Genomic DNA, 24,875 nt, shown 5'->3' on the forward strand with positions numbered 1-24,875 from the left:
TAAACTGTAAGGAGCTGCTTTTCAAAGTATTCATGTCCCCTACTTTGTTTCAAAGTATTGATTGAATAAAATGCATCATCCTGATGGATTGGTTTGAATACTCTTGTGCCTGAACTTGGAAAATTTGTAGGCTTAGGACTGTATTCCCAATTCCTACTTGTATATTCTGCTTTTCTGTTTTTGTTTGGTTGCAAATCTCGAGTTGTTCAACTTGGACCCAATTTAGCCTTCAAAAATGGACGATTTGGTTCATTTACTGTTACCTTTTAAGAACCTTCTCACACTGTATAATGTGATGTATTTTATTTTGAATTTCACTGTGCCTTTCAATGCCTTAAATGCGCGTAGTATAAAAAATAAAGTGGATGAGCTTGAGGCTCAGTTAGTCATGGGCAAGTATGATGTTGTAGGGATCACTGAGACATGGCTACAAGAGGACCAGGGCTGGGAACTGAATATTCAGGGGTACACAACGTATAGAAAAGACAGACAGGTGGGCAGAGGGGGTGGGGTTGCTCTGATGGTAAGGAATGATATTCATTCCCTTGCAAGGGGTGACATAGAATCAGGAGATGTTGAATCAGTATGGATAGAAATGAGAAATTGTAAGGGTAAAAAGACCCTAATGGGAGTTATCTATAGGCCCCCAAACAGTAGCCTCGACATAGGGTGCAAGTTGAATCAGGAGATAAAATTGGCGTGTCAAAAATGTAATGCTACGGTGGTTATGGGAGATTTCAACATGCAGGTAGACTGGGAAAATCAGGTTGGAAATGGACCCCAGGAAAGAGAGTTTGTAGAGTGCCTTCGAGATGGATTCTTAGAACAGCTTGTACTGGAGCCTACCAGGGAGAAGGCAATTCTGGATTTAGTGTTGTGTAATGATCCTGATCTGATAAGGGGACTAGAGGTAAAAGAGCCGTTAGGAGGCAGTGATCACAACATGATAAGTTTTACTCTGCAAATGGAAAGGCAGAAGGGAAAATCGGAAGTGTCGGTATTACAGTATAGCAAAGGGGATTACGGAGGCATGAGGCAGGAGCTGGCCAAAATTGACTGGAAGGAGGCCCGAGCAGGGAAGACGGTAGAACAGCAATGGCAGGTATTCCTGGGAATAATGCAGAGGTTGCAGGATCAATTTATTCCAAAGAGGTGGAAAGACTCTAAGGGGAGTAAGAGACACCTGTGGCTGACAAGGGATGTCAGGGACAGCATAAAAATTAAGGAGAGGAAGTATAACATAGCAAAGAAGAGTGGGAAGACAGAGGATTGGGACTCTTTTAAAGAGCAACAAAAGTTAACTAAAAAGGCAATACTGGGAGAAAAGATGAGGTACGAGGGTAAACTAGCCAATAATATAAAGGAGGATAGCAAAAGTTTTTTTAGGTACGTGAAGAGGAAAAAAATAGTCAAGGCAAATGTGGGTCCCTTGAAGACAGAAGCAGGGGAATTTATTATGGGGAACAAAGAAATGGCAGACGAGTTAAACCGTTACTTTGGATCTGTCTTCACTGAGGAAGATACACACAATCTCCCAAATGTTCTAGGGGCCGGAGAACCTAGGGTGATGGAGGAACTGAAGGAAATCCACATTAGGCAGGAAATGGTTTTGGGTAGACTGATGGGACTGAAGTCTGATAAATCCCCAGGGCCTGATGGTCTGCATCCCAGGGTACTTAAGGAGGTGGCTCTAGAAATAGTGGAAGCATTGGAGATCATTTTTCAATGTTCTATAGATTCAGGATCAGTTCCTGTGGATTGGAGGATAGCAAATGTTATCCCACTTTTTAAGAAAGGAGGGAGAGAGAAAACGGGTAATTATAGACCAGTTAGTCTGACATCAGTGGTGGGGAAGATGCTGGAGTCAATTATAAAAGACGAAATTGCTGAGCATTTGGATAGCAGTAACAGGATCATTCCGAGTCAGCATGGATTTACGAAGGGGAAATCATGCTTGACAAATCTACTGGAATTTTTTGAGGATGTAACTAGGAAAATTGACAGGGGAGAGTCAGTGGATGTGGTGTACCTCGACTTTCAGAAAGCCTTCGACAAGGTCCCACATAGGAGATTAGTGGGCAAAATTAGGGCACATGGTATTGGGGGTAGGGTACTGACATGGATAGAAAATTAGTTGACAGACAGAAAGCAAAGAGTGGGGATAAATGGGTCCCTTTCGGAATGGCAGGCAGTGACCAGTGGGGTACCGCAAGGTTCGGTGCTGGGACCCCAGCTATTTACGATATACATTAATGACTTAGACGAAGGGATTAAAAGTACCATTAGCAAATTTGCAGATGATACTAGGCTGGGGGGTAGTGTGAATTGTGAGGAAGATGCAATAAGGCTGCAGGGTGACTTGGACAGGTTGTGTGAGTGGGCGGATACATGGCAGATGCAGTTTAATGTAGATAAGTGTGAGGTTATTCACTTTGGAAGTAAGAATAGAAAGGCAGATTATTATCTGAATGGTGTCAAGTTAGGAGGAGGGGGAGTTCAACGAGATCTGGGTGTCCTAGTGCATCAGTCAATGAAAGGAAGCATGCAGGTACAGCAGGCAGTGAAGAAAGCCAATGGAATGTTGGCCTTCATAACAAGAGGAGTTGAGTATAGGAGCAAAGAGGTCCTTCTACAGTTGTACCGGGCCCTGGTGAGACCGCACCTGGAGTACTTTGTGCAGTTTTAGTCTCCAAATTTGAGGAAGGATATTCTTGCTATGGAGGGCGTGCAGCGTAGGTTCACTAGGTTAATTCCCGGAATGGCGGGACTGTCGTATGTTGAAAGGCTGGAGCGATTGGGCTTGTATACACTGGAATTTAGAAGGATGAGGGGGGATCTTATTGAAACATATAAGATAATTAGGGGATTGGACACATTAGAGGCAGGAAACATGTTCCCAATGTTGGGGGAGTCCAGAACAAGGGGCCACAGTTTAAGAATAAGGGGTAGGCCATTTAGAACGGAGATGAGGAAGAACTTTTTCAGTCAGAGAGTGGTGAAGGTGTGGAATTCTCTGCCTCAGAAGGCAGTGGAGGCCAGTTCGTTGGATGCTTTCAAGAGAGAGCTGGATAGAGCTCTTAAGGATAGCGGAGTGAGGGGGTATGGGGAGAAGGCAGGAACGGGGTACTGATTGAGAGTGATCAGCCATGATCGCATTGAATGGCGGTGCTGGCTCGAAGGGCTGAATGGCCTACTCCTGCACCTATTGTCTATTGTCTATTGTCTAAATGCTCTAGGGAAAATGCTGGTTTCTGAGATGTAGGTGGTATGATAATGTGTGGTCATAGATGATTTGGTTTTTTGGTATTCATTAAAATGAGCGGCACTGTGGTGTTACACTCATTCACGTATAAATGTTTTAAAATGTTATCCAATTGGGCAACTCTACAAAGCGTGAAGTGATGTATAGTCTAAGTTGAGTTATTTTCTGCTCAATTTTTTTATCATTGCCTGAAAATGGTGCCATTCCCTTGAGAATTTTCAGTATTCAGAATATTTAAGTTGGGATAATGGTTAATATACCAACTCCAGTCAATAATAAGCTGATTTATAATTTTCCATTATGTCTGACAAGGTGTTTGCCATAAAACTTAAAATCAGTGTATTGGAAAGGAAAATCCCATTTGTGAGACTGAACTACACTGATTTATGGAGACCTGAGTGAGCAGATAGCAACTGTATATCTGTTACATCAATTAAACTGTTTTTCACAAATGCCTGCATTACAGTCATAGTCATAGAGTGATAGAGCTTGGAAGAAGTGTGAAAAAGTTACCCTTCAGATTCTTATTAAATCTTTTCCCCATCACCTTGACCCTATGTCCTCTGGTCCTCGATTCTCCTACTCTGGGCAAGAGACCCTGTTCATGTACCCAATCTATTCCCTTCATGATTTTATACACCTATCAGTTCACCTCCAGTTTAAATTCCATTTGGAATATTTTGGAGGACCAAGAACCCCCCATCCTCCACCACCCCCTTAAGAGTCCTAAATTTAAGTTCAAGGTTTGTAAACTACACAGTGACCTTTTTCGGAGAGAGACGTACAGGCGTATTAGCATACTATTTCTATGGCGATTATCGATTTCTGTGGCGATTAGGGCGGCACGGTGGCACAGCGGTAGAGTTGCTGCCTTACAGTGAATGCAGCGCCGGAGACTCGGGTTCGATCCTGACTACGGGCGCCGACTGTACGGAGTTTGTACGTTCTCCCCATGACCTGCGTGGGTTTTCTCCGAGATCTTCGGTTTCCTCCCACACTCCAAAGACGTACAGGTATGTAGGTTAATTGGCTGGGCAAATGTAAAAATTGTCATCTAGTGGGTGTAGGATAGTGTTAGTGTGCGGGGATCGCTGGGCGGCGCAGACCCGGTGGGCCGAAGGGCCTGTTTCTGCGCTGTATCTCTAAATCTAAAAAAAATCTAAATGGTGTCTAGCCACACTAATCCTACTTGTGTGCATTAATTCCATATCTCTCTATGGCCTGCTCATTCAAGTACCTGTCAGGTGGCTCTTAAATGTTGTTACTGTTCCTTCCTCCACCACCACTTCTGACTGTTCGTTCCAGATACCGACTAGAACGTAGAACTGTATAGCACAGAAACAGGCCCTTCAGACTGTGCCCAACATGAAGGCAAGGTTTTTGTCTCAAATGGGCAAGCCCTTATTTTATTGCCTTGTTTCTGGATTCTAACTACTAATCTAACTACTTGTGCACTTTAACTCCCCCTCCCATTCCCAGTCTGTCAACACCTGCGCTCAGTCCGCATTAACCAATCTGATCTCCTGGTGGCTGAGCACTTCAACTCCCCCTCCCATTCCCAGTCTGACCTTTCTGTCATAGGCCTCCTCCAGTGCCATAGTGAGTCCCACCGGAAATTGGAGGAACAGCACCTCATATTTCGCCTGGGCAGCTTGCAGCCCAGTGGTATGAACGTTGACTTCTCCAACTTTAGATAGTTCCTCTGTCCCTCTCTTCCCCTCCCCCTTCCCAGATCTCCCACTGTCTTCCTGTCTCCACCTATATCCTTCCTTTGTCCCGTCCCCCTGACATCAGTCTGAAGAAGGGTCTCGACTCGAAACGTCACCCATTCCTTCTCTCCTGAGATGCTGCCTGACCTGCTGAGTTACTCCAGCATTTTGTGAATAAATACCTTTGATTTGTACCAACATCTGCAGTTATTTTCTTTAACTACTTGTGCAAGGTCCATATATCACTATTCTCTATCTGTTGATGCGTTTATCTATATTCTGTTTCAACCTCTTCCCCCGGTCATCTCTTCCAGGCACATGACAACCAATGTGTTAAATAAATAATCCGACTTGATCTGTAAATCTCCTTCAAACTTTCCCCTTTACCTTTAGTATTCTTATGCATTCTGGTATTCAACATTTTGGTAATGGGACCGTCTACCCTATCTTGCTTACTTTTACATAATTATTTGTGAATTTTTATAACTTTCAAGAAGCCTCGAAAGATATACATAATGAGTATAAGCGAATGAACTACTTTTGAAGTATGATTGCTGTTGTAATGTGGGGTTCATTTCAGCCAATTTGTGTACAAGCGCTCTAATAATATTTTGATCATGGTCAGGAATTCTGTTTTGGCAATGTTGGGTCAAGGATATATATTGGTCAGGACTATAGAAATGACTCAAGCATTTTCTCTTCATTGTATTGGGCCAACTATGACATCCATCTGAGAGCCCAAACAAGTTTTGTTCTAACATAATAACTGTACAGAATTATCAGCTTCGTTTTTTACACGCGTTATTGGAGTGGGATAATTTCTTGAATTATGTTCATTAGGTTGCCTCTCAACCTCTCATACTTGATTAATTTCAAATCCAGTTTATACAAAATGATCGTGTCATTGCTAACAATCATAATTTGCTCATGAAATTAGATTTTGACAATTTTGCAAAGAAAACTAGACATATTGAGGTTAGTGAGCTTGCTGCTAAAGTAATTTGGCTTCTGGATATTCTAAGAGGGGATCATAATTAAATTCCGCTATCGATTTTTAAGGTGGCTGAAGTTTCTATGGTTGGCCAGAATAATGTAATAGTTTCTCGTACAATGAACTCCCATCCAGTGCAAAGCCCTGATGGATTAATAATCAATGTCAATGATAAATCTTTAATATATAGCCTTTTGCTCCCAATGAAGTGCCTGGTCGTATGGGAACATGTGAAAATAATAAATAGTGGGAAAATTAACTTCTGGTCCCTAAGTTGCAAATCTCTGCTGGAATCCAGTGAGATTTTACACAGGGGGATACGGTAAGGATAATTCCCCTGTAATTCTTTTATTTGGTAGTACTTGACTTCACTATCATTGAGAAACCTTTCTGACCAGCTAATGGTTATTGATTGATCGAGAGAGCTTTTATTAACCTATCACATGCTCTGCAGAGTTTATTGCTGAATAGGAGCAAAGAGGTCCTTCTACAGTTGTACCGGGCCCTGGTGAGACCGCACATGGAGTACTGTGTGCAGTTTTGGTCTCCAAATTTGAGGAAGGATATTCTTGCTATTGAGGGCGTGCAGCGTAGGTTCACTAGGTTAATTCCCGGAATGGCGGGACTGTCGTATGTTGAAAGGCTGGAGCAATTAGGCTTGTATACACTGGAATTTAGAAGGATGAGGGGGGATCTTATTGAAACATATAAGATAATTAGGGGATTGGACACATTAGAGGCAGGAAACATGTTCCCAATGTTGGGGGAGTCCAGAACAAGGGGCCACAGTTTAAGAATAAGTGGTAGGCCATTTAGAACGGAGATGAGGAAGAACATTTTCAGTCAGAGAGTGGTGAAGGTGTGGAATTCTCTGCCTCAGAAGGCAGTGGAGGCCAGTTCGTTGGATGCTTTCAAGAGAGAGCTGGATAGAGCTCTTAAGGATAGCGGAGTCAGGGGGTATGGGGAGAAGGCAGGAACGGGGTACTGATTGAGTGTGATCAGCCATGATCGCATTGAATGGCGGTGCTGGCTCGAAGGGCTGAATGGCCTACTCCTGCACCTATTGTCTATTGTCTATTGTCTATAATTTGTGAAAAGCAGTCAGTTGTTAAAATCAGACATCCATACTGCCTGAAGGATTCCAAGTCAAGGTTAGACTATACAAGACAAACCATGTGACAAATATTTAATCTGCAAAGAATTGGAAGGCCAGATGTGAGCTTGGAAATAGAGTGGGAGTTGTGGATTCAGAATTAAATTCTGATTCCTTGAAGAATGGCTTATCCTTGAGGCCTGCCAAGCTTGTTGACAGAATCAAATCGCCATATTTCTGTCCCATTTTCTGGTTGCACTAAGTAGGGAGGACGGAGAAGGGGAAGGGTTGGATCAGAGAATGAGGAGGATCATAACTTTGGATTCTGGAGCTGGGGGACGCAGGCAATCATGGCGACGTAGTTGGGTAATATTAAAAATGGAACAGGAATGATAGCAGGCCAGAACGGAGGGAGATGCAAAGTTAGAGACCACAAGGAACATTGGAGGCCATTGTTGAAGGAATTAAGATGGAAAGTCAGAAAGTAGTGGGAATGGGAGGGAGTGATGGAGAGATTTGGGAAGGTCAAGGGCAAGGAGAAATTAGAGGTAGTTGAGAGATGGGAGTAGGATTTTTTTCCTGTTTTTGGTGTGTGTTCTGCCGCAATTGCATACATCTGGATTGTAGTAGGTAAATTGCAAGATTATTTCCTTCCATTAGCTTCCTGGAAAATATATCTACTGGGGTGAACTTAACATATGAACTGGTGATCTTTATTACAATATTCAAATTGCAATCCATCTCCTGTAAGAAAGTTTGTTTCCTGATCTTCGTAACAAGAGGAGTTGAGTATAGGAGCAAAGAGGTCCTTCTACAGTTGTACCGGGCCCTGGTGAGACCGCACCTGGAGTACTGTGTGCAGTTTTGGTCTCCAAATTTGAGGAAGGATGTTCTTGCTATGGAGGGCGTGCAGCGTAGGTTCACTAGGTTAATTCCCGGAATGGCGGGACTGTCGTATGTTGAAAGGCTGGAGCGATTGGGCTTGTATACACTGGAATTTAGAAGGATGAGGGGGGATCTTATTGAAACATATAAGATAATTAGGGGATTGGACACATTAGAGGCAGATAACATGTTCCCAATGTTGGGGGAGTCCAGAACAAGGGGCCACAGTTTGAGAATAAGGGGTAGGCCATTTAGAACGGAGATGAGGAAGAACTTTTTCAGTCAGAGGGTGGTGAAGGTGTGGAATTCTCTGCCTCAGAAGGCAGTGGAGGCCAGTTCGTTGGATGCTTTCAAGAGAGAGCTGGATAGAGCTCTTAAGGATAGCGGAGTAAGGGGGTATGGGGAGAAGGCAGGAACGGGGTACTGATTGAGAGTGATCAGCCATGATCGCATTGAATGGCGGTGCTGGCTCGAAGGGCTGAATGGCCTACTCCTGCACCTATTGTCTATTGTCTATTGTCTATTGTCTATCTCTTGTGATTATGTGTACATCCCACTTTTGTTTTCTGCAACATTGATAATATGTCCACATGGCCAAGTTTAGAGGTAATTGGAGAAAATGATACCAACACTGATAATTGCTGTATACAGGTGGTAAAACATTATCTGTTGACCTGGTTTGCTTTTCTTTTGTTTCTCAACTTATCTCTTGCTCGTTTGTCCACTTTTTTTGTTTCTCTTTGATATTATCATGTTGATTTTATCAAGAGAAAATCTGTTGTGATACTTCCAGCTTGGTTTAAAAAGACTTTTAAAACTTCCACACATTCCATCATTTTCCCAAAATTTAGTTTCCTGGTTTCATTTAATCTATTCAAAAATCCATGGCATTAATAATAATAAATGATGACATTGGAAATGCCAAAATCTATTTGGTAAGATTTTGTTAATGTTTTCTGTTGATTCCCTCGTGTAAAGTTAAGGTGATGGGGAGACATTTCTAGCATTAAATCAGGAAATTTGCCTGAAAAGGTAGATCTTCCCATTGGTTCTATTGCAGTTCTAAGCAGTTTCATTTTTGTACTCCAATGAAAGAAAGAAAAAACCCGACAACCATGTCAAACACCATGGAATTAAATGCCTTTCAAAACTCATTGCTGACTTGTGTTAAACATTTCATTGATACTACATTAAAACAACAAAAAAAAGATTTTTTTTATGGTAATATACAGAATGATATACAGATAGCTGAAATCTTTAATAATTGTGATCATATAAATTGTGACTATTAGCTGTTTTTCATTATAATGTGCTGGTGGTGTGCAGGTTCCTAAATTGCTTCCTTAAATTTATTATAGCTACTGAAATTCAATCAAATGATGGACAACTGATCTCCCCAAGTGGGAGAGATTGCTATGACATGAGATGTGCCTTGCTCAAAATTGAAGATTGTTTCTCATATATCCAGGTGAGGCTTTCTGAAGTAATGACGTTAAGTTGGGCCAAAGCATCTGTGTGACAGGGTATGTTGAGTTATGGGTGGAAATGTAATTGAACGTTAACACCAAACCCCTTTCTCTAACTTCCAAATTGAGAAGATTTAGCATTTCTAAGAGAATCTCCATTTTTCATAGCACATTAAATGAGCTGCATAATTTGTCTTGCCTCAGTTAGTTAAAAAGAGTATAGGTGATGCATAATGAGATTAATGACATCTCATTAATTCATAATTCCATTCATAATGGAAATGAAGAAGTGTGTTCTTGATTGACCTTTCCCACAAGGTGGTAGGGGACTGTCTGCCTTCCGGAAAGCAGCTAACATAGTCAAAGGCCTTTTCCACCCTGGTCATTCCTTCTTTTCTTGGCTTCAATCAGACGCCAGACTCTGAAACTGCTTCTTTCCCTCTGTTGTTAGGTTTCCGAATGGTCCTTCCATAAACTGCGGTAGAGTCCAATTCTCTTCTACCTTATTGCGGACATTGGACTTTATCAATAGTGCGACACGGTGGCGCAGGGGTAGAGTTGCTGCCTTACAGCGAATGCAGCGCTGGAGACTCAGGTTCGATCCTGACTACGGGCGCCGTCTGTACGGAGTTTGTACGTTCGCCCCGTGACCTGCGTAGGTTTTCTCCGAGATCTTCGGTTTCCTCCCACACTCCAAAGACGTACAGGTATGTAGGTTAATTGGCTGGCCAAAAGTAAAAATTGTCCCTAGTTGGTGTAGGATAGTGTTAGTGTGCGGGGATCGCTGGGCGGCGCGGACCCGGTGGGCCGAAGGGTATGTTTCTGCGCTGTATCTCTAAATCTAAAAATCTAAATCTCCAAAACTGTTGCGCTATAATGCTGAGGATTTTGCGCTGCACTCTGTAGCTTTCCCTTCACTCTCGTTATTGTCCTTGTACTTGTGTGTGGGTTGATTATATTTATGTATCTTATATCAAGTTTGCGAATGACACAAAGCTGGGTGGCAGGGTGAGCTGCGAGGAGGATGGTAAGAGGCTGCAGGGTGACTTGGATTGGTTGGGTGAGTGGGCAGATGTGTGGCAGAAGCAATATAATGTGGATAAATGTGAGGTTATCCACTTTGGTGGCAAGAACAAGAAGGCAAATTATTATCTGAATGGTGTCAGATTAAGAAAAGGGGAGGTGCAACAAAAATTGGGAGTCCTTGTACATCAGTCATTGAAAGTAAGCATGCAGGTACAGCAAGCAGTGAAGAAAGCAAATGACATGTTGGCCTTCATAGTGAGAGGATTTAAGTTTCAGAGCAAGGAGTTCTGCAATTGTACAAGGCCCTGGTGAGACTACACCTGGAGTATTGTTTGCAGTTTTGGTCTAATTTGATGAAGGACATTCCTGCTATTGGGGGAGTGCAGCGTAGATTCACTAGGTTAATTAGCGGGATGGCGGTACTGGCATATGATGAAAGAATGGATCGACTGGGCTTGTTTTCACTGGAATTTAGAAGGATGAAAGGGGATCTTATAGAAACATTTAACATTCTTAAGGAATTGGACAGGCTAGATGCAGGAAAAATGTTCCCAATGTTGGGGGAGTCCAGAACCAGGGATCACAATTTAAGAATAAGGGGTAAGCTATTTAGGACTGAGATGAGGAAAAAGTTTTTCACCCAGAGAGTTGTGAATCTGTGGAATTCTCTACCACAGAAGGCAGTGGAGGCCAATTCACTTGATGTATTCAAGAGAGAGTTAGATAGAGCTCTTAGGGCTAACGGAATCAAGGGATATGAGGAGAAAGCAGGAACGGCGTACTGATTTTGGATGATCAACCATGATCATATTGAATGGCGGTGCTTGCTCGAAGGGCTGAATGGCCTACTCCCGCACCTATTTTCTATGTTTCTATCTGATTTGATTGGTTTGCATGCAAAACAAAGCGTTTCACTGTGCCTCAATACATGTGACAATAATAGACCTAAACCACCTTAAAGATTTTGGGAAGCAAATGACTGACTGCCTCACTGAAATGAACTTCTTCCACATGGAGACATTTGTTGAAAATGAAGCCTGGCTTTCCCCTGCTAGGCCTTGCCCTCCCATAACAAATGTTAAATGCTGAACAAAGACTATTTAAAAAGTTGCTTTCCTCTGATCTGTTTTATTTTGGATTCTTGAGATGGATAACCAAGTGGTTTATGCTCAGACTGAACATGTTAAGTTTCAATTCTATTTAGTTGGGTTTTATTTCATAAATTCTGAATTTTAGCACCTCAAAATGTCTGCATTTAAAAAAAATAGATTTGCCTTGTGATTATTTAAAACAATTTTTTGTCTTTTTAATACACTGTTGTTTCACAACTTTTCATAATATTGAGAATTCTTGGCAGACTTTTTAACATTGTAAACTGATTTCCCATCCCAACTTCCTTGCTGATTAATTATAAATGGTATAATTGTAAATGGTTATGTTTTGTACAATTTTATCTTCTTTGATAACTATCCCATCTAAGGTTTGCTATCTTAATTGCAGGGAGATAAAACAGTTTACATTTTAATAGCTTTGACACCCTATTAATTTCTGTACTAAATAATTCATGGTTAATTCCCAGAAATTTAGCTTTTAATCAGGTGCTAAACCTACCATATCGTAATGCTAGATTTCAATTTTGAAAGTAACATGTTGACACTGATTATAGAAGGTTTAAATCGAGTGACCATCAAGGGACGAATTTACAGGTACGATTGTTTGAAGACATTGTAATGCAGTTTGCAAGGAAATTTTTTTGTCGTGATTGCTAAAAGTGCCATGTTAGAATATAATTGGCTGTTGCATTACTTAAACCAGGTATTTCACTGTAAAATAGCCTGAGGGCTTAACTAAGATGAGCAATAAATGAGGGTGCAATACATCTACAAATTGATGTCTAATCTGGTTCAGTGTTTAGACATCAATTATACTGCGAGTCAAAATTGACTTTTATTAAAACGATTCCAAGGCAGGTTCCCAGTCCATTGGGAACCGTGCAGAAGAAACAGATAAAATAAAAACAACCAGAAAAAAAGTTTTGTTTTACTGGACCAGAAGTTCAGTTTTGGCTGTCAGTCGAATCTCAAATTTGGTTACAATATTTGGTAACACAACAAATGGAAACAAAGTCTGAATGTAAAATCAAAACTCTGGATTTGGGAAGCATTTTGGCTCAAAGGTCCTTTGTCAGAAGGTACTTTAACCTGAAACTCACCCCCCAGATATTGGTTGACCTAATGAACTTTTCCAGCATTGCAGATTTTATCTCCGTTGATGTAAAAGGATGGAATTTTTCATCCAAACAAGAGATTTTTAGGAATGGAGTGTGGAAAGTTTGCATGTGCAAAGCAATTGCATGCTGCATTAAGAAACATGATCCAAAATTTGATTTGTAAATGTAGTTAAGTTTAGAGATACAACACACAAATAGACCCTTTGGCCCACCAAGTGAGAGCTGACCAGCGATCCCCACACACTAACACTATCCACTGAACATTAGGGACAATTTACAATGTTACCAAGCCAATTAGCCCACATACCAGTACATCTTTGGAGTGTGGGAGGAAACCGGAGCACCCGGAGAAAACCCACATTGGTCTTGGAGAGATTGTACTAACTCCATACAGACAGGACCCGTAGTCAGGATCGAATCCGGGTCTCTGGTGCTGTAAGGCAGCAACTCTGTCGATGTGCTTAATGGGATTAAGTTTTTTGCGTGCAGTGTGCTAAATCTTGGTCCATTGGATCTTGGCATGGACGACTCTCACAGAAGTGGGCATCATCCACGCAGATGTGGCAAGGGTCTATGCTACTTAGAGGATTATCTTCCTGACTTGTGGCCTCTGGGTTTGACATTATGAATCCTTTGATGTTATTGCTCTGAAGAATTTTATTGCCTGATTGTTTCCAACCATTTCTTTCCACATTGTGCTGATAATGAATGTGCACTACTACCAATCATTCTTTTTCTCCTCGTGCATTCTGACTTTTGGGTGTTACAAAAGCATTAAGAATCACAAATATTACACTTTTTTTTGTTAATTAATGGCTATAGAAAAATACTTATCTGTACAACTGATTTTACATCTGTTAAACAATAATTACATAGGAAGGAACTGCAGATGCTGGTTTACACCGAAGATAGACCAAAATGCTGGAGTAACTCCGCGGGACAGGCAGCAACTCTGGAGGGAAGGAATGGGTGACGTTTCGGATCGAGACCCATCTTCGGACCCAGAGATGCTGCCTGTCCTGCTGAATTACTCCAGCATTTTGTGTCTATCTGTCTAAACAATAATTGCAGTCTGACTGTTTCAAATGGTGGGATTCTGACATTTTACAATATTCTTTTTGAAGTTTGGCTACAAACACAAAATCATAGTGAAAGATGAGTGGCAGAACCAATGCCATTCATACTGCCTTGCTTGTTGAATTGTGATTCTGAAACATTGACAGTCTTCATTGTAGCTAATACTGCGCTCACATTGGTCTTCAGTCCATCTTGTCCATGCAGACCATGATGCCTCATCTACGCTAATCCACCTGCCCATGTTTGGCCCATAACCCTTTAAACCTTTTCTATCTAAAATGTCTTTAAAATGCCTCAATTTCATTCCCTGGAAATTCATTCCATATACCCACCTCTATCTGAGTGAAAATGTCCTGGCAACATTCTCATATCTTCTCTGCATTCCTTCCAGCTTAATCATATCCTTCCTGTAGCAGGGTGATCAAATCTGAACACAATACTCCAAATGCAGCCTCACCAACATCTTGTGCAATATAATGTCCCAACTTCTATACTCAATACCCTGACTGATGAAGACCAATACCAAAAGCCGTATTGACCAACCTAGCTATCTGTGATGCCACTTTCAGAGGACTTTATGTCTGCACTCCTAGGTCTCTCAGTGCTACAGCATTGAAATTATCGAAATCTATTTCAACTAAGTTTCTTTGTGTAACACTGCTATTTGTCAATTATATTAGCATCTTGCAACCAAATTGTAGCATTGATTCATTTAGGGAAAACAAGATTGTAAGAATAATTGGTCAGATTAGAGTGTGCTTGTAATTCAGTTGATTTTGTCAACTAAATTAACTAAAGTGGAGATGCAATTGACTGCAAATTCTGGAGCTAAGATTAATTTGTCAGAGGAACTTGGCAGGTTGAGCAGCATCTGTCAAGGAAATGGTTGACTTTGTGTTAAACGTGCACCAGAACCTGCTTTAAATCAATTAAAGGAGAATGATCTTTCAAAACGTATTTTGTCAGCTATCCAAAAAAAATCTTATCTCATTTTTAGTTCTTGAAGAAAATATATTCAGTAATAAATAACATGATTATTTTTTAAATGTCATCCTCGTATCGTAAACCAATTGTAAATGTAAATCACTTTTACAGTAATGTTTAGTTTCAATCAGTAATGACATGATATATTTTTCTGAAAACTTTCTCTTGCATTTTAATGGTTGATAACTGAACACCTCTGGTCGCTTCTGCTTTCTTCCTTATTTCTATTTGGCCAATGACCATCTGAAAAATTGCACAGCAGCAAGCACATTGATCCATCTGCCATCTTCTGTCCTACTTTTCAGAAAAGTTACTCTTCACTTTCTTCTGTCACTCCTTCTGTAATTGTCTCCTTTCTTGATGTTTCTTTTCCTCCAGCCAAAACAGATTTGGAACAAGTCCACTTGCTGCTTTATATTAATTGATTGATTGCTCAGAACCAGCATGATTGCTGATTTCAGGACATTAATAAATGTTCTGTTATCAAAAACGGTGATGTTCAGCTTGCTATTATCCTCTCGTTAGTATTTTGATCTTTGGCTTTCAACACAGTTCTGTACAATGGACAGGTACATGGATAGGAAAGGTTTAGAGGGATATGGGCCAAATGCAGGCAGGTGGGACTAGTGCAGATGGGGCATCTTGATCAGCATGGGCAAGTTGGGCTGAAGGGCCCATTTGCTTGCTGCATGACTCTGGCTTTATGACTCTAATTATAACGCAGATTTTTGACATGACACCATGCCTTTCCTCTAAAGTTTATTGCTTTAAACATTACTTGTTGCCTTGTTAATTCGTTCAAATCTAACCATTCATTTTAGTGCTTTCAATTTCTATCCTTGGAGTTTATGAAAATAATAATGGCTATTAACTGTCTTATTGTGACAGATTTTCTTTTGATCGTTCAAAGGGTTTTTCTTCAATGCAATTCTGTCCATCGATTTTATTTACTCCTTCCGACTATTTCATCAATATGATCATCAATAAATGTGGACGCTTCAATTCTGTGCAGCTTTTATCTTCTATGCTCAGTTCTTAAGCTTCATATTCTTTTTCAAGCATTGTCCAAATTCCTTATATACAAAAATAGATGTTTGCATGGGGAGAATTATACATTCAAACTTTGTACTGTATCAATTTTTTTGTAAATTTTATGTTTCAATTTCTTTTGTAATCATTCAATCCATAGGATTTCATTTTATGTCCTCCCACTACCATCTCAACAAATAATAGGAGCAATCTGACACAATTTAATTAGTATCATTTCAGATTCTTCAAGCTCTCTACCCGTTAACCTTTGTACAGAAGCATAAACTTCCTCCGTTCACATTTCTCTGTGATCCCATAGCCAATTTTATAGATTTAACTTTGAACACTTCCAGATTTTAGGTACGATATTAGCTTGGTTGGAGTTCATTGATTATCCGTGCTTTTATTATTCGTTAACAATTTGGTAGTGGAAATTTATAGGAAAAATAGTGTTTGTCACATTTTTTGTCAGCTTTTGAAAATGGTAGAGCATTGTGATGAATTTTGATAATTTTATGCTAGCAAACCTAAGTATTTTTCCTATGTTTTAAATGTTATTACATAATAAACAAGTGCATTTTTCAGTACAGAACACTTAAGGTGACTTTACCCTTTTGTCTTTTATAACTTTGTTTTACGCCTTCCAATCGATTTCTCCGACTTTCTTTATTTCCTTACATTTACGCATACGCATTGATTGATTGAAACATATAGCATGGAAAGAGACCTTTTGGACCACTGAGTCCACATCAAACATCAATCAACCCTAAACTCTAGTTCTATGTCATCACAATGAATGGTGGTGCTGGCTCGAAGGGCTGAATGGCCTCCTCCTGCACCTATTTTCTATGTTTCTATGTTATCCCACATTTACATCCCTCTACACACTAGAGGCAGTTTAGAGGATGGGTTTGTGATGTGGGAGAAACTGGAACAACTAGAGGAAACCCACATGGTCATGGAGAGTACGTGCAAACTCCAAACAGACCGAATCTGGGATCAGGATCAATCTCTGCTCTTGGGTGCTGTGAGGCAGCTGCACCAAAGTGCCGTACTTTTAATTGTAATTCTGAATTACTTAAGTTTTTAAACATCATTGCCGACATGTACAGAAGCTCTGTCAATCTGTCGTTTTAGGTTAGACAGGTGAGTACTCTGTTTTCTCTTTTTCTGCTCCTTGGGGCCAGGAATGGTAAAGTGACAGGGCCTGGAGTGTTGTTGAAGGGAAGATATAGTCAGTAGATCAGTACGAGGGGAGATTCTCTTACAGAGGTAACCTGGGGTAGCTGGATTAAAAATGGGCAGGGCAGCGTCTGCAGAGAGGGTGACCAACTTAGTTTTAGATTGATGATCTTTCAGCAGAACTGGAAAAGGACTAACAAGTAGTATAAGAAGATAACTGCAGATGCTGGTACAAATCGAAGGTATTTATTCACAAAATGCTGGAGTAATTCAGCAGGTCAGGCAGCATCTCGGGAGAGAAGGAATGGATGACGTTTCGGGTCGGTCTGAAGAAGGGTCTCGACCCGAAACGTCACCCATTCCTTCTCTCCCGAGATGCTGCCTGACCTGCTGAGTTACTCCAGCATTTTGTGAATAAATACCTTGGAAAAGGACTAAAACCAGTTCCATGAGGGGGGAGACCCAGAGACCAAAAAATACATTTGTGTTAAAACGGAGACCAAGTTTGTCTGAGTGACACAAATGCTTTAATATGCTGACACTATATATGTATAAATAATCTTGTTTTTGCTCTTTGCTGCATAAAATAAATGCATTTATTGTTGAATTGCTACTTCAGTGCGAGTCTCATTCCTCCAGTTTACTCCATTGAGATTAGCCATTTGTATTTCAATCATATCCTAAACTTGCAAGTTTCACAGGCCTGAATGTATGAATGTTAAATGAATGTTGCCCTTCCTCTCCTATCAGCAGATGGCCATTTGAATTAACTGAGATTAGCAGAAGTTACAAGTAAAGACATTCTACGAGATGATTATTGATCACGGGTGGCTTTCACTCCATTAGAAATTGATGAGCGAGACAATTGTCCACTTTCTGTACAATACAATTTGGAGTGAAGGATGTATACTGATTACCAACATGGGCTTTCATCCCCACTTCCATAAAACATTGATTGCTGAATCTTCCCGATTTAAGCTGAGACTAGGTATTAAATAGAAAAAGCCAAGTTTGGTAATTTAGTTTTGTTCAGCGCAACTAATTGTTATATTGATTATCTGCTTCCCTGTGATGTCTTTGCATTTTGGTGGACTATCTGGGGGATAACTTTTCAATAGACCTTGGTCTGCAAGCTGTATCACGTAGCACAGTGTTATGTTCACCAAAATCTAGGCCTTGTGTCTGCTGTGGTGCATTTCTTCATCCAGCTCTCATGAACAGAAGCTGCAGGGCATTTGCAGTTATGTGGAACAGCACACCATGCTCAGTGGATGTTCACAAAATCCCACTGTGCAGGTGGTGGCATTGCCATTACTGAAGCATGTCTTAATTGATGAGTTGAGTCCTGCTGTTCATTTAATTATGGGATCTGATGGAACCTAGGGAGTCTCAGGTACAAATAGCTTCCTTTACCTTTTGATGATTCCTCCATCAATGTCCATAGACCCCCCCCCCCCCCCCCACCATTTGGTCTTCTGCACACTACAACAAGCCTTGCAGATTAAAGAGAAGCCTTTCTGCTGCCAACTCTGCCATTACAGGGCTCATTAGGTTTGGTTGGAACCCTTCTTCAGACTGAAGTAGTGATCTGATTCGAAACGTCAACCATCCTTTTTTTAATTCCAGAGATGCTGCCTGAGTTACTCCAGTATTTTGTGTCTATCTTTGGTATAAACCAGCATCTGCAGTTCCTTCCTACAATACTCATTAGTTTTGTCTTTGGCTTCTCCACAGAGGGAGAGCTGTGAGCTGGATGTAAGATTTTGGAATATCTGAGAGGGGATTTAATTTTGGTCAACATTGTTCATTTATCTAAAGTAAACTCTAATCTCTAATCGCATTACCTGAATATTTTAATATTAATCATTGAAATAACCTTTATTTCTGCAAAATCTAGTCTAGAAAGTTAAGTGTTTTTTCTTATTTTTTAACACATCTTCAAGTTAATAATATTATCTCTATTTTCTCCAATAATAATACTTTGTAAATTTAGAACCATAACGTTTAAATAGTTTGACTATATTGGTGCTGGCCCATGCAGCTATACACAACCTGACAACAAAGATGATGAAGCTTTTTATTTTCACCTCCAGCTCACATTCACATGGTCCATTTGTGACTTTCGTTGCTTGATTTTTCTATCTTCTTCTTGTGGGGGATAGATTAGCAATCAATATCCATTATGAGGTCCCTGATCTTCAGTGATCTTGTCTCCATTTCCCCCCACACTGCTTCGCAGTAGGTTGGTGTTCAGGTAGAGAGGGTAATTAGGAACATTATTTAAATATTTTAATGACGATAAATTGTAAGCCAAAGCAGGAAAGGAATGGGTACCAATGAGGCCCCATTTGGACTATGTTGTACAATTGGTCTTAATTCAGGAATGATGTTGAGCATTGGGAGTATGTTGGAGAGGATATACAAGAAGATTTTTGGCTAATCCAAAAAGCTAACTGCTGGAGGAACTGAATGGATCAGGCTACCTCTGTAGTGAGTAATAGACAGATGACATTTTGAAAAATAACCCTTCTTTAGAATGCCATCCCTGACCCAAAATGTGGTCCGTCCATTTCCTTCAAGGACAGGAAAGCAGAGTATTACCTGAATGGTGGCCAATTAGGAAAAGGGGAGATGCAACGTGACCTGGGTGTCATGGTGCACCAGTCATTGAAAGCAAGCGTGCAGGTGCAGCAGGCAGTGAAGAAAGCGAATGGTATGTTAGCATTCATAGCAAGAGGATTTGAGTTTAGGAGCAGGGAGGTTCTGCTGCAGTTGTATAGGGCCTTGGTGAGACCGCACCTGGAGTATTGTGTACAGTTTTGGTCTCCTAATCTGAGGAAAGATATTCTAGCCTTAGAGGGAGTACAGAGAAGGTTCACCAGATTGATCCCTGGGATGGCAGGACTTTCATATGAAGAAAGACTGGATAGACTAGGCTTATACACGCTGGAATTTAGAAGACTGAGGGGGGATCTTATAGAAACATATAAAATTCTTAAGGGGTTGGAGAGGCTAGATGCGGGAAGATTGTTCCCGATGTTGGGGAAGTCCAGAACCAGGGGTCACAGCTTAAGGATAAGGGGGAAGTCTTTTAGGACCGAGATGAGAAAACATTTCTTCACACAGAGAGTGGTGAGTCTGTGGAATTCTCTGCCACAGAAGGTAGTTGAGGCCAGTTAATTGGCTATATTTAAGAGGGAGTTAGATGTGGCCCTTGTGGCTAAAGGGATCAGGGGGTATGGAGAGAAGGCAGGTACAGGTTACTTAGCTGGATGATCAGCCATGATCATATTGAATGGCGGTGCAGGCTCGAAGGGCCAAATGGCCTACTCCTGCACCTATTTTCTATGTTTCTATGCTGCCTAACCTGCTGTATTCCTCCAGCAGTTTGTTTTTTTGCTAAGGATTCCAGTATCTGCATTCTCCTATTTCATCATTTTACAAGACTAATACCTGGAATGGGGGACAGCCAAGGGGAAGAGGGGAATTGGTGGAGAGAGTCAGAGAAAGGTTTGTATCTGCTTTCCTCGTTCCTCCCCTTTCATATTTCTGAACAGACTCTCTCCCGCTTCCATTACCAACAACATTACTTCACCTTTCATGACCTCTTCCCTTGTAACAGTAGGAGATCTGCCCTTTATCCCTTCCCTTTCTGCTATGCAGGGATCACTCATATTATTACCAACTTGGAGCACAGCTGTGTAGGAAAAAAAACCTACAGATGCTGGTTTAAATCGAAGGTAGACACAAAATGCTGGAGCAACTCAGCGGGTCAAGCAGCATCTCGAGGAGAGAAGGAATGGGTGACGTTTCGCGTCGAGACCTTTCGCTCTTTGGTTGTACAATCTCCTGTACATGTGAGAAAGCAAACTTTGGGTGATTGCAGAAAACCTTACAATAACCTAAAATCTGAAATTAATGTTTTCCCCCAATGTTATCTGTACATTCAATTTTTTTATTTTAAAATTTCAACTCACTATCTAAAGTTTCCTTTAATTTTTCAAAAAAATTGTTTGCTTGAATAGAAATGCCTTGCCTTCTAACATATTTTCCCTTCGAGTGCCAATCAATAAAATTCCTCCAAGGAGGTGTGGACTATTTTCTTGTAATTGAGTCCTTTAAAGACTTCATTCAGGAGGAAGCAATGCTGGCTGATTCATTATGCATGTATTTTAGACAGTGATGGGATGTGCCCAATTTTCTTTTGCCATGATCCATCCTTGAAATGTAGACAATTCCTATTACACTCAAAAGAGTAGACCCTTATTGTGATATTTGACAATGCAAATTGGTGGATTTTTGTATGTCTTGAATGATAACATAATTGCAATGGGGACAGGTTGCAAGGGCTAAGTGCACATAAACTGTTCTCCTTTGTTGTCAAAATCTTGCAAGTATTTAAAATACACACTTATATGTTTTTCAATTTATTTTAGTGAATGTGAAGCAAGTTTCTTTTTGAAGTACCTAGCTTATTCTATATTTTCTATTGTCCTTTATGTATTTGTCAAGCTTGTGTATAGAGAAAGTTCAAAAGCATATATTCACCCTGAATTAGAAAGGGAACTGCAATCTGACAACTGGACTTTTGAAGATTTATCTTTTTAATATTTGGATGACAGCAAATGATTTTAATACATTTATAATTCATTTATACAATTGTTATTATACTGATAAAAATCAGGATTTAATCTTCTGCATTGTTACATTATATTCTGGTAGATTGTCAGAAGAACATTATTTTTCACATTAGAATAAGACCTTTTTTGATAATTGTACTAATAACAAACACAGAGTGCTCCCGTATAAAATCATCTGCCAAGAAAGTGAATCTACAGCAGTAAAATTATTCTTCTGTTATAATTATAATATCCCTTTGTTTGTTGACTCAAATAAAAAAAAAACAAAGATGTCGGTAAAATCAATTCTGAGATAAATCTGTTAAATTGTTTCATATATTTTCAGTAAAACTATTCATTTTAAGCAAATACAGAGATCCAAGTTATAAGAAAATAACTGCAGATGCTGGTACAAATCGATTTATTCACAAAATGCTGGAGTAACTCAGCAGGTCAGGCAGCATCTCGGGAGAGAAGGAATGGGTGACGTTTCGGGTCGAGTCTGAAGAAGGGTCTCGACCCGAAACGTCACCCATTCCTTCTCTCCCGAGATGCTGCCTGACCTGCTGAGTTACTCCAGCATTTTGTGAATAAACAGAGATCCAAGTTTGTTGTATAATAAAAATACTATATTTTGCGAAGGAAGGAACTGCAGATACTGGTTTACATCGGATATAGACACAAAATGCAGGAGTAACTCGGCGGGACAGGCAGCATCTCTGGATAGAAGGAATGGGTGACATTTTGGGCCGAGACCCTCCTTCAGACTAAGAGTCGGGAGAGGGAGACACAGAGATAAGAAAAGGTAAGGTGTGTTTAAATGAGACATCAAAGGAGATAAGATGAAGGAAAATGTAGAGTAGATCAAGTTAGCTAGGAGAAGGTGACAACGAAGTATACAGAGATAAAATTTAATCAGGAGGTGAGTCAGACTCGTCAGAGAACTAGGAAAGGTGAGGGATGGAGAGAGACGGAAAGCAAGGGTTCCTTGAAGTTACAGAAGTCAATATTCATACTGCTGGGATGCAAGCTGCCTAAGCAAAATATGAGGTGCTGTTCTTACAATTTGCGCTGGGCCTCACTCTGACAATGGAGAAAGCCCAGGACAGAAAGGTCTGCACGGGAATGGGAGGGGGAGTTAAAGTGTTTAGCCATCGGATCAGGTAGGTTTAGGCGGATTGAGCTTATTTTGAGCATATTTTGCAATGTGCAACTTGCCTGGAAAATTGTTTTATGTACTTTACATTTTCACTAAAAGTTTTTTTGACCTTTTATATTTTATATTTTCATAAAGTGGTCACATAATGCGGTTCTGTGAACTATTAATCTGTTTTCCAGATTAAGTTGACATGTTTGTTTTCAGCATTTTCTGATTTATTTCTAGAATTTTTGTACTACATTGTTGGGATCAATCACTTTAAGGTCAAAAAATAAATCTACGAGGTTTAGTTTGTTCTTTGAGATCAATTGAAGACGATGAACAATATTTGTAGTTTCAGGTCTGAATGGACATCTCTAATTGTGTTCGCTTGGGAGGAATCCCTTATCTATCATTTGTTTACTTGCATTCCAAATTTGATTTTCTACAGTATCTTGAGATAAACTGGGGCCTGTTTTTCTTGTTCTTTCTTCCAAAATTCTATTAAGGCAGTTGAAATGAATCTGTGCTGTGCCCCCTCCTTCCCACCTCCTTCTCCCACCACCAAGTCAGTAACATAGTGGGTCAGTGTGTTTTCAGTCTAGTAAATGAATAGCATTAAGGGTCTGTTCCACTTCTGCGATTTTTAAGGTGACAGCCCGCGACTGTCAAAGTCGTAGCAGATCGCCGAAAAACCTTTGATGTTAAAAAAAATTATATATTTTTTACCCTATGACAATGTCTATGACTCCCCCTACGACAATGCCTACGACAAGCTACGACAAGCTACCACCTAGGCGACGGCAAGCTGCCGACAACCGGCGACCCAGTCATTGCGACCTAGGACGTCCACCTACGACAGCGACTACGACAAGCTACGACAACCAAATTCAACCGACCTCCACCCTCGACAAGCTACGACCCTGTCAGGTCACAACTGATGACAACAGTAGCCATTTCACGTAATTTAGGCGCAAAAATGGGTTTGGGTAGGGTCTCCGATCATTCAGCATCATGACTGCCAGGAAGCAACATATGATGTCATTGCTCTTACATCAAATGCAAGCCCTGCTGCTTGCAGCGGCCCTCATGCTTAAAATTCTGCAAGACACAAGGACAAGAAGAATGGGGAAGAAGAAGCCCAAGAAGAGGTCTGTGTGGTTGAAGCCCTTGTCCCCGAAGAGACACAATGCAGTGCAATGTCGAAATAAATGAAAAGAGTTCGCTTTTCAATGCAGTGCAATGTTTGTGTTTGTTTTATTGATCAAAATAAATGAAATTAAAATATTTGAAAGAGATGTCATGAGAAACTACTCTGAAATACAATAACTTCAAACATCAATCTTTGGTCAAAATGTCCAAAATTAACTTTTATTGAAACAAACAAAATTCTTATAAAAGGTGGATCAGCACCAGCGACAACCAAAGTCACCTGGCGACAACCTACGACAGCGCCCACGACAGGATACGACAAGCTACGATCATTGGCGTCAAGCCAGCTGTCGCCGAAAAATTTAGAGCAGAGAGAAATTTCCGCGACGACCCAAGAAAAGCTACGACTGATTGGAGACTACTCACGACCATGCCCGCGACACCCCGGCGACCGTGTGGCGACAGCCTAGTCACAGGCAGTCGCCTTAAAAATCGCCGAGGTGGGACAGGCCCTTTACTATATGTTTGCACCTCTATTGGGTTGTTGTAATGGATCTTGCTATGGTCTGTACACCACCTTTAAGTCAACCAGGAATGGTATTAATAGAGAAAACCGTTGAATATCCTCTTAGCTAATCAAGCTGACCTGTCTGTACTTTGGCATATCGTGTATGAACTAGGAAGAGTTGATTAAAATAGTTAAATCAATGTCAAATCGTATTTGGTCATAGAGCTATACAGCATAGAAACAGGCCCCTTGGCCAACTTATCCATGCTGAACAAGTTTCCCAACTGAGCTAGACCTGCAAACCTTTCCTATACAACTAATGTGCACGTATCTTGTTAAATTTCATAATTTGTATGATCCCCTATCACTTCCACTGGCAGCTCATTCCTTGTACAATCCACCCTCTTCAGGGAACAAATTAAACCTATGCTCTCCAACTTTAGACTCCCCTGCACTGGAGTAAAGACTTTAGCTATTCACCTAATTTCTGACCCTCGTGATTTTATATACCCCTAAGGTCACCA

At 40.6% G+C, this 24,875-nt stretch overlaps 1 protein-coding gene across 14 annotated transcripts in view; it reads left to right on the forward strand.

The window, feature by feature from the left end:
• The window catches only part of gulp1b (GULP PTB domain containing engulfment adaptor 1b), a 303,142-nt gene that overhangs the window by 83,054 nt on the left and 195,213 nt on the right, over positions 1-24,875 (forward strand). For 7 of the 14 annotated variants that reach the window (XM_078404086.1, XM_078404078.1, XM_078404091.1 and 4 more), the window contains exon 2: positions 9,299-9,408. The exons of the other annotated variants lie outside the window; for them this stretch is intronic. The gene's annotated coding sequence lies outside the window, so the exon portion shown is untranslated. The remainder of the gene's footprint in view (positions 1-9,298; positions 9,409-24,875) is intronic. 14 annotated transcript variants of the gene reach the window in all.

The sequence above is a fragment of the Rhinoraja longicauda genome, chromosome 8, assembly GCF_053455715.1.
Source record: "Rhinoraja longicauda isolate Sanriku21f chromosome 8, sRhiLon1.1, whole genome shotgun sequence".
In the NCBI taxonomy this organism is placed as follows: domain Eukaryota; kingdom Metazoa; phylum Chordata; class Chondrichthyes; order Rajiformes; family Arhynchobatidae; genus Rhinoraja; species Rhinoraja longicauda.